We start from the raw sequence: 18,477 nt of genomic DNA on the forward strand, positions 1-18,477 counted from the left end.
TTTTTAACTCAAAAGCCTATCCTTTTCAAATGTCAAAAAATCTAGCACACAATTGAATAATCTAACATGGTACAGAATTATGATAAAAATATAAATTGCTAACTTTGATGTGCTTCCTTTGGGTGCCAGTATCCCTAAGACAGGTCTCAGGGAATCATCAAAAGAAAAGGAACATGGAAGAACCAACTATTTTTATCTTATAGAGATAAATTAAAATAAATAGACAGCAAACTATCAAGGTATCCTTCTATGTACAAAGGGATTTTCTTGTCTCTATTTCACTTTACAACAGCATCACTCGGATTGTTCTGAATTAACAGGCTGAAGAGATTCTAGAAGACCTTGCTTCTCAATCACTGCTGACTTCTAAATATAGATATGGCTATTTTGATCCTAGTATAAGAGGTAGAGTTCCATTCTTCCCATCTTCAATTAATAACAGCTTTTATGTTTCTAATAGCTCTATCAATTATGAATGCTTGGTTTTTAATCAATTAATTGAAGTATATGCAATGAAACATTACTTGAAAATGTAAAAACTATTCTTAATTTGTGGTGTGTACAAAAACAGGTATTATGTTAGATTTGAAACTCAAGCTGAAATTTGTTAACCTCTTTTTTAGCATAATAATGAGCAATACTGTTGACTCCCCATTCTTTCTTTCGATCTTTCTTTTCTTCCTTCTTTCCTTCCTTCCTTCACTCATTCATTCATGCTTACTAATATCCAATAAAACAGCTTCATTTTAGGGATCCAGTAAGATGACAGGTATCAGATTTTGGAGATCTATTGAAATCAGGAGAACTAAAGGAGGGGGGAAAGGGACAGAAAAGTCTGAAGTTCTATCAGCCAGGATTATAAAAAAATCCAATGATACTTATCATCTTTTCTGTAGCTTGGCTATCTGGCTTCTTCCAATTCCTTCTATATTCACCTTAATGAAAAATCAACCAATGAGCATCTAATCCTTAAAGCATGTATAGCTATGCCCTTCCTTTTTAGAACCTAGAGTGTTCCAACATTTGGAACTTTGAGGAACAAATTTCCCTCCTGAATGATGAATCAAAGGGACTAAAGACTCAGCTATGGCTTCATCAGGACTAAATGCATACAAAAGTTTCAGAATGACCATCTTTTGATCTCTTCCCTGACAGACTTTGAATGAGAATGACTTGCCATGAGCTACCAGTACAGGGAGACTCCAAGACCTGGCCATCAAATCAAGGTTTGCAGAGCAATTCTTTTTTTCTCCCCTTATTCTTATATTTATTCCTTTTTGATTACAGGTGACTGAATTGAACAGATTAACATCTTGTAATCTCTGAAAAATCAGATGAACTATCAGAGGTTAAACAATTACAATTTGCACTAGAATAATTTTTCTGGTAGCTATAGCAACTAAACCAGGTGAGGAGCCCATACAAATGTACTGCTTAATCTAGAGTAGGAGCTTATTTTCTCTAAGGAAAGAATATGCACACTTCTAGCTTAGACCTGGCTCCCCAAAATCAGGGTGGCAACAGGCAAAGAATATTGGAAATCTATCAGGAAGGGCATATTCTTTAAAGACAGGGCTCTCATTGGTTGAGCTCACATTAAAATAAAATTCCCTTTAATGCATCCCCATCCCTTCTTTTCTCCTTCAACACTGTCCTTTTCATTCATTTTAAACATTTTTAAATTTCTATGAAAATATAGGAAGAGAGGAAAATTATATAGTATAATATACTTCAGACCAATCTAAACTCCTTCCCCATCCCCATCCCCAAGTTCAATATTACAAAATTAATTTTGTTCAGATGGAGCCAAGCTGACCACTGCTATTTTATTTAGAAGAAAAAAGAGCCTTTAAAGATCATCCAGGTCAGCACTCATATTATGGATGACAAAAATGAGAACCAGATTCATCACTTGACCTGCTCAAAGTCACATAGTCAACAGCAAAGAATCAAACCTAGATCTCATGACCCCAAGTCCAGAGTACTTCATTGCCAGATATCTAGTCTGCTTTATTCTCTTTTCCTCTCAGTAGCCTAAAGTCAGGCCACATGCTTTAATTTAAGTAAATAATAAGGTCCTTCCAAAGAACTACCATGAAATACAAAAGATGCAATATCCAGAAATTTGTTTCTTTTAAAGAAAAGAAGAAAAAAGAAATATATACAAATTAGTTTCACAAGGACAAATTAATAATGCATGATTTTTGTAGCTAATGTCTAATTTATAGTTTCAAATCAAGGTATTCCAAGAAAATTGGCCTAGAATTCAAACATTGGACCAAAAATGTTCTGTTTATGTCATTTTATTTTCATTATAAATTAGGTAACAAAAAAAACAAATAATCAAATAAACATACAACATAAGGAAAAAAATCTTGTAAAAACTATTTAAGAAAGTAGAACCAACTTAATTAGCAATCAGAAATTCACTCCTTCCCTTCTTTGATCTGTCTGAATTCCCACTATTTAAGGCTTTGTTTCCTTCCTTCCTTTTTTTATACCTAGATATCTATCTGCATTGTATAATTAAGCATGTATATGCATCTTACATGTATACATATATGTGTGTATTATATATAGTTGTAGTCAAGTAGTATAGAATTTTGTTTCTTGTATTCTCATTTTATAACACTTCATACTGGCTTCTTAACGTTTCCTTGAGAGCATGATTTTTAACTTTTTATGGCATCATACTATTCTATTATCAAATATATTGAATTTTTAGGGAAGACTAGTACCTCTGGCACAAGGATTCGTTGAATCCTTTTCAGGGCTATTTCCTCCTTTAGTGTCCACTTGCCTCCCAACTCTCACTTGTGGTTCCAAAAAGCTGTAGCATGTGCAGCAGCCACATCCCCAAAAAACCATCTCAGCAAGCCCACTAAATGAGGTTGAGGGTAACTGACAGACCTCTAACCCATCACTGAGTTGGAAAGGTGGGGGGGGGATTGTCTACCTCAGGCATATAAAGATTTCCCCTAACAGAAGGGGCAGATGAGAACAATTTGCTGCAGTAAACATGAAGGAGGCTCAAGTACTTTGAAAGAAGCCAAAGTCATCCACTGCATCCTGGGTCATCACTTGTCATCTTGAATTTTTTTCTTGCTAGTGAACTTTGATGACCCTGGAATAAAGAAGGAGACTGATAATTTTGTACAACTCTGCCTCATTTAAATCCAATTTATTATCAAATTAATGACATCCCCAAGTGACATAATTTTGGTCCTCTTCAAATATGAAAGACAACAACCACCACCTTAATCTACATCCATTCTCTGATGGTTGGTCAGAGAAGGTTATTCTCTGCTATTGTTTTGATATAACACATCAAACAGCTATGAAAGTATTTGTATAAGTAGATCATCTTTTCCCTTTAATTCAAAGCTTAGGACAATATTATATAGTGGAATTATCCCATCAAAAATTTTTCTGACCTTTATTTCATGTTTCTACATCACTCTCCAAAATGTCAGCCCAGTCTTCAGTCCCACCATCAATGCTGAATGCTTAATATCTATAAAAACTGAAACTGGGAAGGGTTGTCTCCATGTTTGCTTAAAATAGCTATAACAGGAAAGAACAATTTGTCAAATTTTCAGAACAATGAGTTTTATAAGATTGTGAATTAGACAAAGGAGTCTATAATTGTCATATTTTAATATAACAAATCAGAGATGTCAATGATTATCACTGCCCACACTTGTGATTTCTGGTGAAATAGAGCTCATCGTGCAGACCAGTTTCAGTGCTGTCACTTGACTATTTATTAGGCAATCCATTGTCAATATTTATCATTGCTGGGAGAACATAGCATTCTAGTTGTGTGATTGTGTATATTTGTGAACAATAATAACTAATCATAATATTTATCTGAAATTGGTTTTTTCTCTACTTTATTTAACTTAGCCATTCACTTAAGTATTAAAAAACCCACAAGACAAAAGTAGGCTTATTTTTAAATTTTAATATGAAGGAAATTTTAATAGGTGGAAGGAAATAGAAGGAAATTTCTAGGTAACTTAATTTTTTAACATTTAATTTTACAAACAGAATAACAATAGATATGAGAGAAGATAAAGAGATGCTTATGTTACAATTTCAGAACTATACACTATTTTCTATGGTCCTTCTCTGAACTTTCGAGTAGAATTCTATTTACTCTTATAGCTTGAACCAGAAGCAACCAGACTCTCCTTACTACAATTTCTTTCCATAAGGAAAAAAAAATCACCTACCTCCCCCTGCACATTTCAAAACTATTCATGAGATTTTTTTTCAAGAAGCATCAAATTATATTAAACAAAAACAACTGCTGGCTGCTCCTAAGTCCCTCTGACCTCAAATATCAAAAGCACAGAAATTCAATGGCTTAGGCTATATGCTCCAAAACTCTAATAGATCTGCAATCTCATCCATGTGGATCTACCTTCTAAGTTTATAGATTATGTTCAATCCATGTCTTTTCATACTACGTTAGTCTCATCCATGCCTTCTCATAGGGTGATAAGTCCACCCACTCACTGTGCTAACGTACTTGTGGAGGTATGATCTGAAATTTTATTCTATAAGTGTTATAGCCCCGATCCCCTCAATAGCCACAGTCAGTAAAGACCTGGAAAAGAAAATTCTCACCACCAAAGTCTTCATGATAAAATAGACACGAGAAACACATTTGGATTTATCAGTGGAAATTATATTAAAGAATTACTATCCTATAAGGAATTTGGGGTCTTCCTATATCACTTAAAGCTCCTATGAATTTTGTTTCCTTGTTTAGAATGAATATTCCTTGAGAGTAGGATCTGGGGGCAGGTAAGGGCTCAGAGGATAAAAATCAGAGGAGGTCCTGGGTTCAAATCTAGCCTCAGAAACTTCCTTGCTGTGTGACCCTGGTTAGGTCACTTAACCCCAATTAACTAGCCTTTACCTCTCTTTGCTTAGAACCAATATTTAGTATTATTCTAAGATATAAAGTAAAGTTTTAAAAAGAAAGATGGGGGAAAGAAGGACAGAGTTTGACTCTACTTTTTCTAGTTGTATACTCACAACTTTGTGCATAGTAAGCTATTAATATATCCTCAGTCAGTCACTTATTCATTCATTCATTCACTTCCTTATTTCCAAATCTTTATCTTTGCATAGAGCACTCCCAAAGTTTAGAATGTTGCCTCCAATTCTACGCTGAAATAGATTTGTGGGCAACATTCTCTCATAAATATGTACAGGACATAAGGGAAGAGTTGAATTATCTAAACACCTCAACCTACACAAGATAATGCAATTAAAAACAGCTCACAATTGTTTTTAATTTGAGCATTTGAAACATTAAAAATGTGTATCTATGTAACACTTTATATATTCATATAGAACCTATGTATTGATATGAATATAGGAAAGGGACAGAAAGGAGAAAAATGGGAGGGAAAAGGAAAGGAGAGGCAAAGGGAGGAAGAAAGGGAGAAAGAGAGGAGGGAGAGAGGGAGAATGGGCATTTAAAAGCAGAAAGAGATCAATGCCAAGATAGCTGTGTGTTAACACGATCAAAAAATCAACCTGTTTGGATGACACTAGTGTGACTCAAACACACTTTGTTCAAAAAAAGCATTCATATGAACACTTCAGGGAGAAAACTACCCTAACATGGCTATGTTCCAAGGCAAAAATGTAAACTTTTTTGGTTTGCTATATTGGGAAAAGAATCACAATCTGTCCATCATCTACAAAAGGGAAAGGGAAAGAAAATGAGTTTTACTGAGTCAAAACCAATGATTTCAGAAATTGAGCACTTCTTTCCCTCTGAAGGCATCAACACTGACATGCGAACTCAAAGGACCAATCTTCACAAAGCATCTATTAAGTAGTTTTTTTCACAGCTTGATCGTTACCTAGTTCTCTGTCACAAATATCATTTACCTCCTACAGCAAGACTAAAAGCCTGAATGGTAAGAGGAATTACAAAAGAAACAGATACACCCTTGATGCTTCTCCATTCATTTACCTGGAAAGAAGAAGGCTATTTCTAGGCTTTATATCTTCAGGTTAAGATAGAAATTGTATCTGATCTTGCCTGGTGATATCCTATTCTCCCTTTGTTACTTGCCAAAAATGTCCCCTGGTAAACATGCGACCAGGGTTCCTGCCTACCCTCCCTCTTTGGGTAAATGATTTATCCTTTAGTTTCCTTGGTGGTTTAATTTTTTTTTAAAGCATGACTTGGGAGTTTCCGGGTTAAGATGGCAGCAGAGTAAAAAGCAGCGCTTAACCTCTCCTGACCAAAACATACAGGACTTCTCAAGGGGTCATAAAAACAAATCCAGTCAAATGGAGAGACCCCACAACAGGGTGCAGTGTGGAAGGTACATGGAATTGGGGCATTTCCATGCTATAAAGGGGTGAAACAGCTCTCACTAAATCGCGGGCTGAGCAACCACCCTCCCCCCCACACACACACACAAACACACCACCTGCAGCGCCAAAGCCAGGTCAAAAGAAATAGAGAAAGTTTGGGCCACCCATTGAGTCATTGGCAGCTCCAGGGCCTGTTTCTGAGAGCAGCAAGATTTGGGACCCCAAAAAGCTGAGGAACGCACACAGTCTCTGAGTGCGAACACGGAGCGCAGGCGTGGGTGGAGACGTGGGCGGAGGCCGACACAGGCTGGAGCGAAGGTTCTGAAACCCTGAGTGGGGAACCAGTGCAGACAGGTATACGACTGTGGAAGCAGCGCCCTGAGACTTGTAAAGGAGCCTCCTGCAAAGGATCAAGCAAGAGGGTCCACCAGGGGGCTTGACCTTGGGAAAAACCAGACCTCAGACCTCAGGAGCCAAAAGACCACAGACAAACCCTGAGCGTGAGGATAAAGCTGAGAAGCTGCTGGGCTAATGATGGCTACCCAGAACCAGGAAGTCCAGAAGAGAGAGAGAAAGATTAACAACAAGAAGAAGAAATCTTTAATATTCGACAACTTTTACACAGAGAAAATCCAGACTACCAAGCAATCAGAAGAGGAGAAAAAACAAGCAATCACATCCGAACCATCCCAAGATAATCAAAACTGGTCACAAGCTCTTGAAATGTTCAAAATTGAGATAACGAGAAAGTTGGAAAAGATTTGGTCAGAGAAATGGGAAGTAGCTCAAAAGGAAATCAGGCAAGAAAATAACAGTTTAAAAGGCAGAATTTCACAATTGGAAAGTGAGGCAAGTCAACTGAAGACCAGAAATGACCAGATTGAAAAGGAAAACCAAAAGATCATAGCTGAAAACCAAAAGATTATGGCTGAAAACCTGTCCTTAAAGACTAGAATTGAACAATTAGAAGCTAATGATCTCTCAAGACAACAAGAACAAATAAAACAAAGCCAAAAGACTGAAAAAAATAGAAGGAAACATGAAATATCTCAATGAGAAAGTGACAGACCAAGAAAACTGGTCTAGAAGAGACAATTTGAGAATCATTGGTCTCCCTGAAAAGGGTGAAATTAATAGAAATTTGGGCTCCATACTAAAAGAAATTATTCAGCAAAATTGCCCTGAAGTCCTACAACAAGAGGTCAATATAGACATTGAAAGGATCCATAGAACACCCACGACATTCGATCCAGATAAGAAAACGCCCAGAAATATAAAAAAAACAGTTAGTTAAAGAAGAAATCATAGAAACAATCAATAATTTCATTGAAGAGAATGACAATGATGAGACATCCTACCAAACTCTGTGGGATGCAGCTAAGGCAGTACTCAGGGAGAAATTTATATCCTTGAGTGCATATATTAACAAATTAAAGAGGGCAAAGATCAATGAACTGGGCATGCTAATTAAAACATAGAAAGGGAACAAATTAAAAATCCCCAGCTAAAGACCAAATTAGAGATTATAAAAATTAAAGGAGAAATCAATAAAATTGAACGTAAAAGAACTATTGAATTAATAAATAAGACTAGAAGCTGGTACTTTGAAAAAACAAACAAAATTGACAAAGTACTGGTCAATCTAATTAAAAAAAGGAAAGAAGAAAACCAAATTGACAGTATCAAAGATGAAAAGGGAGACCTCACCTCTAATGAAGGGGAAATTAAGGCAATCATTAAAAACTATTTCGCCCAACTGTATGGCAATAAATATAACAATTTAGGAAATATGGATGAATATTTACAAAAATATAAACTGCCTAGATTAACAGCAGAAGAAATAGAATACCTAAATAATCCTATATCAGAAAAAGAAATTGAACAAGCCATCAAAGAACTCCCCAAGAAAAAATCGCCAGGGCCTGATGGATTCACAAGTGAATTCTATCAGACATTCAAAGAGCAACTAATCCCAATACTATACAAATTATTTGATATGATAAGCAAATAAGGAGTCCTACCAAATTCCTTTTATGACACAAATATGGTACTGATTCCAAAGCCAGGGAGATCAAAAACAGAGAAAGAAAACTACAGACCAATCTCCCTAATGAACATAGATGCAAAAATCTTAAATAGAATATTAGCAAAGAGACTCCAGCATGTAATTAAGAAGATCATCCACCATGATCAGGTGGGATTTATACCAGGAATGCAAGGATGGTTCAACATTAGGAAAACCATCCACATAATTAATTGACCATATCAATAGTCTATCAAACAAAAATCACATGATTATCTCAATAGATGCTGAAAAAGCCTTTGACAAAATACAGCATCCATTCCTATTGAAAACACTGAAAAGTATAGGAATAGAAGGACCTTTCCTAAAAATAATAAACAGTATATACCTAAAGCCATCAACAAGCATTATATGCAATGGGGATAAATTAGAAGCCTTTCCAATAAGATCAGGAGTGAAACAAGGATGCCCACTATCACCTCTATTATTCAACATAGTACTAGAAACACTAGCAGTAGTAATTAGAGAAGAAAAAGAAATCGAAGGTATCAAAATAGGCAATGAGGAGACTAAGCTATCACTCTTTGCAGATGATATGATGGTATACTTAAAAAATCCTAGAGAATCAACTAAGAAGCTTGTAGAAGTTGCAGGATACAAAATAAATGCACATAAATCATCAGCATTTCTATACATTTCCAACAAATTAGAGCAGCAAAGAGGTAGAAAGAGAAACACCATTTAAAATTACCCTAGGCAATATAAAATACTTAGGAATCTATCTACCACAACAAACACAGCAATTATACGAAAACAACCTCAAAACACTTTCCAAACAAATAAAACTGGATCTAAACAACTGGAAAGCCATTGGTTGCTCATGGGTAGGATGAGCTAACATAATAAAAATGAACATTCTACCCAAATTAATTTACCTATTTAGCACCATACCTATCAAACTACCAAAAAACTTCTTTACTGAATTAGAAAAAACTATAACAAATTTCATTTGGAATAACAAAAGATCAAGAATATCAAGGGAAATAATGAAAAAAAATGTGAAGGAAGGGGGCCTAGCAGTACCAGATATTAAACTATACTATAAAGCAGCAGTCATCAAAACAATATGGTACTGGCTAAGAGATAGAGAGGAGGATCAATGGAATAGACTGGGGATAAATGACATCAGCAAGACAGTGTATGATAAACCCAAAGAGCCCAACTTTTGGGACATGAATCCACTGTTTGACAAAAACTGCTGGGAAATTTGGAAAACAATATGGGAGAGATTAGGTTTAGATCAACATCTCACACCCTACACCAAGATAAATTCAGAATGGGTGAATGACTTTAATATAAAGAGGGAAACTATAAATAAATTAAGTGAACACAGAATAGTATACTTGTCTGATCTTTGGGAAAGGAAAGAATTTAAAACCAAGCAAGAGTTAGAGAAAATTACAAAATGTAAATTAAATGGTTTTGATTATATTAAGCTAAAAAGCTTTTGTACAAACAAAAACAATGTAGTCAAAATCATAAGGGAAACAACAAATTGGGAAAAAAATCTTTATAATGAAAAACTCTGACAGGGGTCTAATTACTCAAATATTCAAGGATTTAAATCAATTGTATAAAAAATCAAGCCATTCCCCAACTGATAAATGGGCAAGAGACATGAATAGACAATTTTCAGGTAAAGAAATCAAAAATATCAATAAGCACATAAGAAAGTGTTCCAAATCTCTAATAATCAGAGAAATGCAAATCAAAACAACTCTGAGGTATCACCTCACACCTAGCAGATTGGCTAAAATGAAAGAAGGGGAGAGTAATGAATGCTGGAGGGGATGTGGCATAATTGGGACATTAATGCATTGCTGGTGGAGCTGTGAACTGATCCAGCCATTCTGGCTGGCAATTTGGAATCATGCTCAAAGGGCTACAAAAGAATGCCTTCCCTTTGATCCAGTCATACCATTGCTGGCTTTGTACCCCAAAGAGATCATAGATAAGCAGACTTGTACAAAAATATTTATAGCTGCGCTTTTTGTGGTGGCAAAAAACTGGAAAAGGAGGGGATGTCCTTCAATTGGGGAATGGCTGAACAAATTGTGGTGTATGCTGGTGATGGAATACTATTGTGCTAAAAAGAATAACAAACTGGAGAAGTTCCAGGTGAACTGGAAAGACCTCCAGGAATTGATGCAGAGTGAAAGGAGCAGAGCCAGAAGAACACTGTACACAGAGACTGATATACTGTGGTAAAATTGAATGTAATGGACCTCTGTACCAGCAGCAATGCAATGACCCAGGACAATTCTGAGGGATTCATGGTAAAGACGCTACCCACATTCAGAGGAAGGACTGCAGGAGAGGAAACATATAAGAAAAACAACTGCTTGAACGTATGGGTCGGGGTGGACATGATTGAGGGTGTGGACTTGAAACTACCACACCAATGCAACTACCAACAATTTGGAAATAGGTCTTGATCAAGGACACATGACAAAACTAGTAGAAATGTGGGTCGGCCATGGGTGGGGGGAGTGCAGGGGGTGAAGGGGAAAGTAGGAGCATAAATCATGTAACCATGTTAAAATGAATATTAATAAATGTTTAAACATTTTAAAAAAGCATGACTTGGTCAAGAGGGCAGAGTAGAGGCAGGAGTACCCAAATCTCTGAGAAACTGTCCCTCCAAGCAACCATAAATTGCTTCAAAGTGAATACTATAGGTAGAAAACCAACCAGACAGCATGAGACAATTTTCCTCGAGAAGGCAATTTGGAAGTTAAGGAGAGAAGATCTGTTTCACTAGGGTGAGAGAAGAGCACAGTCTGCAACAAGGTTGTGCCTCCAGGGCAGGTCAAAAGCAAGGGCTCTCCTTGGTGCACTGCTCAAAGTTCTGAACCAAGACTTGAAGCAGGAGTGAGACCCTGAGACTCTGCCTAAACTAATAGCAGAAGACCCCCTCACCAATCTCTTAAAGTTCTAAAACCCAGTGAAACTCCAGTGTGCCTCGTTGGTAAAGCCTGTGGTGAAGCCCTTGGCGAGGTCCTCAGTACTAGCCTGCAATAAAGCCTTGGAACCCAGCATATGGCAGATTGCAGAAGGCAATCCTAGGGTGAAGCTAGTAGTGAGGCCCTAGGCCAGTGATGGGCAAACTACAGCCCACAGGGCCAGATAAAACCCCCTGAAATGTTCTATCCAGCCACTTTATTCCTAATCTGACGAATACAACGAGTAGGATACAATACAATTAAACTTTGAAAGAGTTGTCTTAGAAACAGATGGACAGATGAGCATTTCCTTTCCTTTTTCCCCCTCTTTAAAAAGTTTGCCCATCACTGCCCTAGGCCATAAGACAGCATGTACCTGATCTTACAAACCAATAGCAGACTCTGAGGAAGACCAAACCAGCAGTGTGAGACAACTCCCTGAGCTCTCAGCCCACACACCATCCTACCATCTTATAAGAATTAAAACTTGCAGACACCTAAAATTAGATCTTAAGGTAACAGAAAGAAAAAGTTGAAGTTTAAGAGAGTGCCTTCTCTATCCTAGGAGCAGAGCCCATCTAAAATAAAAAGAAAAGTCAAGAAAAAGGCTGGGGAAAAGAGCAAACATCAAAAGAAACGCCTACCCATAGAAAATATTATTATGGAGGAAAGGAACAGTAAGACACAAACTCAGAAGGGGAAAATGAGATCAATCAGCTACATGAAGAGCTTCAAAGAAAATTGGAAAATGTTCTCAGGCTCTGGAAAAGCACAAAAAGGATTTCAAAAATCAAATGAGAGACAAATGAAAAATGTAGAAAATAATTAAAGCAATGAAAGAAAAAAATCTTAAAAAGCAAAATTGACAAAATAGCAAAAGAGGCACAAAAATCCGCTGAAGAGAAAGATTTTTTTAAAAAAAAGAATGGGTAAAGTGGAAAAAAAGATATAAAATTACAATGAAGAAAAGAACTTCTTAACAAGTAGAATTGCCTAAATGAAAAGGGAGCTTCAAAAGCTCACTGAAGAAAATAATTTCTTAAAAATAGAATTGGGCAAGTGGAAGCTAATAACTTCATGAGACATCAAGAAACAATAAAACAAATTCAGAAGAATAGAAAAATAGAAATAAATAGAAAACCTTTTATTGGAAGAACAACTGCCCTAGAATATATATCCAGAAGATACAATTTAAAAATTATTGGACTACTTCAAAACCATAATAAAAAATCCTAGACAACATATTTACAAGAAATTATTAAGGAAAACTGCCCTGACATTCTTGAACAAGAGGAAAAAAATAAAATTTCAAAGAAACTAACAACACCTTGGGAATCCAAGAGTTCTCTAAAGGAAAACTCCCTGTAATATTAAAGCCAAGTTCCACATCTCCTAGGTCAAGGAGAAAAATACTTAAAACCTCCAGTAAAGATTACACAGGACTTAGCATCTTGTACATTAAAATACTGGAGGACTTGGAATAATGACATTCCAGAAGGAAAAGGGAGGGATGGTCATTGCATGAAAAAAGAGGATTTCCAGGCATTCCTTATAAAAAGACCAGATCTGAACAAAAAAAAATGTGATGTTCAAAAACTGAACCCAAAGAAGTATAATGAGGTAAATAGGAAAGAGAAAAGAAGGGATTTAATAAGGTCACACTGTTGGCATTACTATATGAAAAGATGATACTTATAGTTCTTGAGAATTTTATCATTATTATGACACTTAGAAGGAATATACAGAGGCACAGAGTGCAGGAATAATTTGACTATGATAATATGATACCCCAAAAAAGCAAGGGGTGAAAAAGAGGTTTGCATTGAAAGTAGAGGGAAGGAAGAAGTAGAGTGTGCTAAATTAGCTCACCTGAAGAGAGGTAAAAAAAAGCTATTAAAGGGGAAGGGAGGATGAGGGTAATGACAAGCTTAAGTTAAATCTTACTTTCGCTAGAATTGGTTCATAGAGGGACTAACATCCATACTCAGTTGGACATAGAAATAAACCTTACTTTTAGTTAAATAGGAGGAGAATAAGAAAAATGGAAAGTTTTGAAAAAAGGGAGGGTGATTTAGGGGAGGCAATAATTGAAGCAAAACACTTGTGATAAGGGACAGAGTAAAAGGAGAAAGAGGAGGAACAAAAGAGGAAAATAGGATGGAGGGAAATATACAGTGAGAACAAGATGTAAAATGAATTAATTTGGTTGTATTAAGTTAAAAAGCTTTTGTACAAACAAAACCAATGAAACCAAGATTAGGAAGTAAACAATAAGTGGAGGGTGGGAAACATTTACAGCAAATTTCTTGATAAAGAACTTATTTCTCATATATAGAGAGAAGTGAGTAAAATTAATAAGAGTACAAGTCATTCTCCAATTGACAAATGATCAAAGCATGTCAACAGGACATTTTCAGATAAAGAAATCAAAGCTATCCATAGTCATATAAAAATGTTCTAAATCACTATTGATCAGAGAAATTCAAATTAGAACAACTCTGAGATATCACCTCACACCTATCATATTGACTAAAATGACCATAAAGAAAAATGATAAATTTTGGAGGGGATGTGGCAAAATTAGGACACTAATGCATTATTGCTAGAGTTGTGAATCGATCCAATCATTTTGAAGAACAATTTGGAATTATGCCCAAAGGGCTATAAAATAGTGTATACCCTTTGATCCAATAATGCCTTACTAGTTCTATACCCCCAAGGAGGTTTTTTTTTAAAAGAGAGAAAAGGACCTATTTGCACAAAAAAAATTTTTAGTAGTTCTTTTAATAATGGCAAAGAATTTTTGAAAGAATGTCTATCAATTGGGAAATGGATAAATAAATTGTGGCACATGATTATAATGGAATAGTATTGAACTATAAGAAATGATGAGAATGAAGATTTCGGAAAAACCTGGAAAGATACAAATGAACTGATGTAGAGTGAAGTAAGCAGAAGCAGGAAGCATGGTAAATAATAATATCAATATTATACAATGATAAACTGTGAAAAGCTTAGCTATTCTGGGCAATATAATGATCCAAGATGATTCAAATTAATTCAAAAGATTAAAGAAATAAGGACTTTTGACAAAGAATGCTATTCACCTCCAGATAAAATTTAGTGCTCTACCCTTAAGCCCTCCAATCAGAGGGGAGTTGTTGATAACAAAAGTTGGAATAAAAGCATCAGTACGAGTTCAATTAAGGTTAAAGGAGATGAATTTATGGGCCACATAATGGCTTTTTCTTGCAGTATGTCTACTCCAAGCTTGTGAAGATTTCCCAAACATAAAGGGGGAATTAATTAGACAGGAATTTCAGAGAGTTTAGAGCCTGGTTAGACATCTAAGAAACAAGGTCATCTCCTGCATCCTGAGACATTGCTAATAATCTTGACCAAGGATTTCAGAAGAGAGACTGATGTTGGGACAGTTAGGTAGCTTAGTAAATAGAGAGCCAGGTCTAAAGATTCAAGGAGGTCCTGGGTTCAAATATGATCTCAAGGTACTTCCTAGCTGATTATCTTCAGCAAGTCACTGATCCCCAATTGCCTAGCTTTACTACTCTTCTGCTTTGGAAATGATACTTGGCATCAAATCTAAGACATAAAGTAAGAGGGAAGAGAGAAAGAGATAGAGAAACAGACAGACAGGCATAGAGAGAAAGGGAGAGAGAGTGTGTGTGAATGAATGAATGAATGAATGAATGAACACAACTTTGTGCAACTTTATCTCACTTAAATGTAATTTATGTTCAAGTCAAAAAACATTACCCATAAGTGATATCATTTTGGTCCTCTTCAAGTAGGAAGGACAAACAACCAACTAAAATAAGGATAATAAAAGCACCTACTTCACAGGATCATTGGGAGAATCAAATAAGATAATATATGTAAAGTGTTTGTAAACCTTAAAAGCATCTTATAAATGCCACCTATTATTATTATAATTATCTTACTGATAGTGGTTCAGCTATCACATCTATTTTCTCTCAGAATCCATGGATGTAGAACATCCAAGCCAAATGATTTGAATTGATTAAGGACACTCATTCTCACCTTACTAACCTTAGGAATTAGTTATTTGTTGGCCATTTTTGTTATTATTACCCATAATGTGTTGGGTTATGAATACCAAAATAGGATGACAAGATCTTAGACTGAGAATTAAGAAGGACTTTCTGTTGTCTAAACCCTTCATTTTACAGATGAGTATCATTTAAAGAGAAAATGAAGAGCAAAGAGAGGAAAGGGCAGGTAATATGGTGAGTGACATGAACTAAGTTCTGAAAGTAACTTTAAAGATCATTATATAGTTAGAAAACTTGAACCCTTGGACTCCTTCTCCCAGAATTCTTTTTTCATCTCCCAGAATCCCTTTTCTCCTTCATCCCCACCTTGCATGCTTACGTTGTTTGTATGTAGTTGCTGTAACTATGTTTCTTGCTCTCTTTTCCCTCGTTCGAGGCTGGGAAAGCTAGCTCTTTGCTCTAGCTTTTTACTTTCCTTTTGTGTCGTTATTATTAATAAATTTATTAAATGTAACACTTGGAATAAGTGGATATTAATTTTAATTCTCACATCGTTCATTTAAACACTCTCATTTTACAGATGAGAAAATTAAGACCAAGAAGTAAAATAACTCAGCTAAGGTCCCATTGGTTAGAATTAGCAGATTTGGGTTTTAGAGCCTGGTCCTCTAATTCAAGACAAGTTGCTTTTTTCCCCAATACTCACAGCCTCTCTATGATCACTGCAATGACAATGGCCAATTTACAGATGTCCATATTAAAAAGTGAAGCTAAGCCAAGTACAAGTCAACAAGCATTTGCTATGTCCAAAAACTATGATACATGCAAGGAACACAAACACAAAAATAGAAATACAGGTCCTGCCTTCAAGTAACTTACCTGCCAATCGAGGGAAACAACACATGAAGGGAAGATAAAAATGGAAGGAAGAGGGAAGAGAAAGTAACTATAGAAAACACAACAGAGAAATCCTGGAGAGTGAGGTATAGAGAACAATGAAGATATGGTTGATCTAAGCTATTTCCTTAAGGCAATCAGATGAAAGGGCCATAGTATGGGGAAGAGAGACTATACCTCCATTAAGAAAATCCAAAAGTAGAGTGAACTTCCAGGGTAAGCAAGCTTCAGTAACATGACAGAGAAAGCTTAGAGAGTGAAGAATGGATACTGGAGAAGAATGAAAATTTGGCTAAACTTTTTTTTCCTTTCAGATGTAGGATTTTATTGAAAGAACCTCTGAAATTCAATGAAAAAGTAACAAAAACAATAATTTGGGCTATCCAAATCCTCAATATATTATACCAAGAAAAGGCAACTTTCTGAAGTGTCAGTATTTCCAGGAAGAAGCTAGTCAGAGATGAGAAGTTTTAGAATCCCAGCATCTGTTTCCTCATCTGTAAAATGAAGATAATAATGGATCCACATCCTTTAGGTTTGGCTAACATATCTAATGCCATCTACAAAAATGATATAATACTACCTACAAGTAATAAAAGTAATAGTGGTAATAATAACAACAATGATAATAATAATAGCCCAAATATGCATATATATATAGTCCTTTAATAAAAAAACAACTTTCCTCGCAATGATTTAATGTGTAAGGATTAAATTATACTCATTTTACAGTTGTGAAAATGAGGCTTACAGAGGTGAGGAGGGCCTAGGTAATAGCTTAGAAGCAGCTGTCCTCTCTCCACTTAGAAAAATGTCTGCTGGCTTCAAACCCAGTACACTTTCAATTTCATCACCCAAGTTTAATTTTAGGTAAAGTGTTCACTTCAAAATGTGAATTCAATTCTGTTATGTCAAATCTATAGAATAAGCATGAAATTTTCAGTTAGAAGAGACTCTAGAAGGCTTCTAATCTCCACCACAAACGTACCTCACACATCCAGTCTTTAGTTGAAGACCTCCTGAGAGGAGAAAGTTCATTTCCATCTGAGGCCTTTTTTTTCCATTCATTTGCTCTAATTGTTAGAAAGTTTTTCTTGAAGCAATCAGAGATCAAAGGTTTTAGATTCTCTAAAAAAAATCTTAGCCTCCATTATTGAGGTTTTTCTATTTTAGAAAAGTAAACAATCAGCATTTTTATAGTATGTGGAGAGTGGAGAATCCATCATTATTTCTGAGCAGCAAAGTTTGATATTATCAAACCTCTGAAAGTCATCAAAAAAAGTAATTGGCCCTATCATCAGATGAAGGTTCCCTACAGCTGTGTGTTGGTTGGATTCTCTGTATCAGCTGGAAATATCTGAACTGGTTTAAATAAAAGTTCCAGTTCTGGATTGCTTTTTACAAGACACACACATCCACTTTTCTCAGAACCTGCCTTTAGATTTCTGAGGGAGAGAAATGGGTTTTTGAAAAAATGTTGGAGAGAAAAATGATCTTTTCTACTGCCTAATATATAGTTCCAAAGTATGATTCAATAGCATTGTAGATGAGAACTCATTCTCTGATAATATAGAAGGGATTTTTAGGGCAGAGGTCCTCAGTCAATGATAAAGTTAATCAAAAAAATTCAACTTCATCTGAGTTTAATTATACTTCCTATGGACCAGGAATATTGACAGGTTTGAGGCGATTTGAAATAACAGCCAGTCATTGTTTAGGAATAAGACTTCTGATGCAAATGATTGAAAAGAAAGTGGTTGTTGTCAAATAGAAATTTTAATTTTAGCACCTATTTTTTAAATTATCAATTATTTGTACTATTAACTTCTTTTCCAAAAATATCCTTCCCATCTCCCCAACCAAGACAATCATCCCTTCCAACAAAAATTTTAAAAAGGAGAGAAAAGCAGTACAGCAATACTAACCAATCTATTAGCATATGCAGTGTTTCTTACCCATTGAGTTCCATCACTGCAAAGGACACATTATTTTTAGGAACATGCTTGGTCATTATATTTACAAAAGTTTCAGTTTGGTTCTTTGCTGTTGTTTTTGCCCTTCACTCTATCAATGTTACTTCACTCGACCTCAACTCACATAAGACTTTTCACACTTCTCTGCATTCTTCCTATTTATAATTTTTAATGGCGCCATTTCCATTGCAGATGGTTAGGTG

This window comes from Gracilinanus agilis, chromosome 4, assembly GCF_016433145.1.
Source record: "Gracilinanus agilis isolate LMUSP501 chromosome 4, AgileGrace, whole genome shotgun sequence".
NCBI classification, from domain to species: Eukaryota; Metazoa; Chordata; class Mammalia; order Didelphimorphia; family Didelphidae; genus Gracilinanus; species Gracilinanus agilis.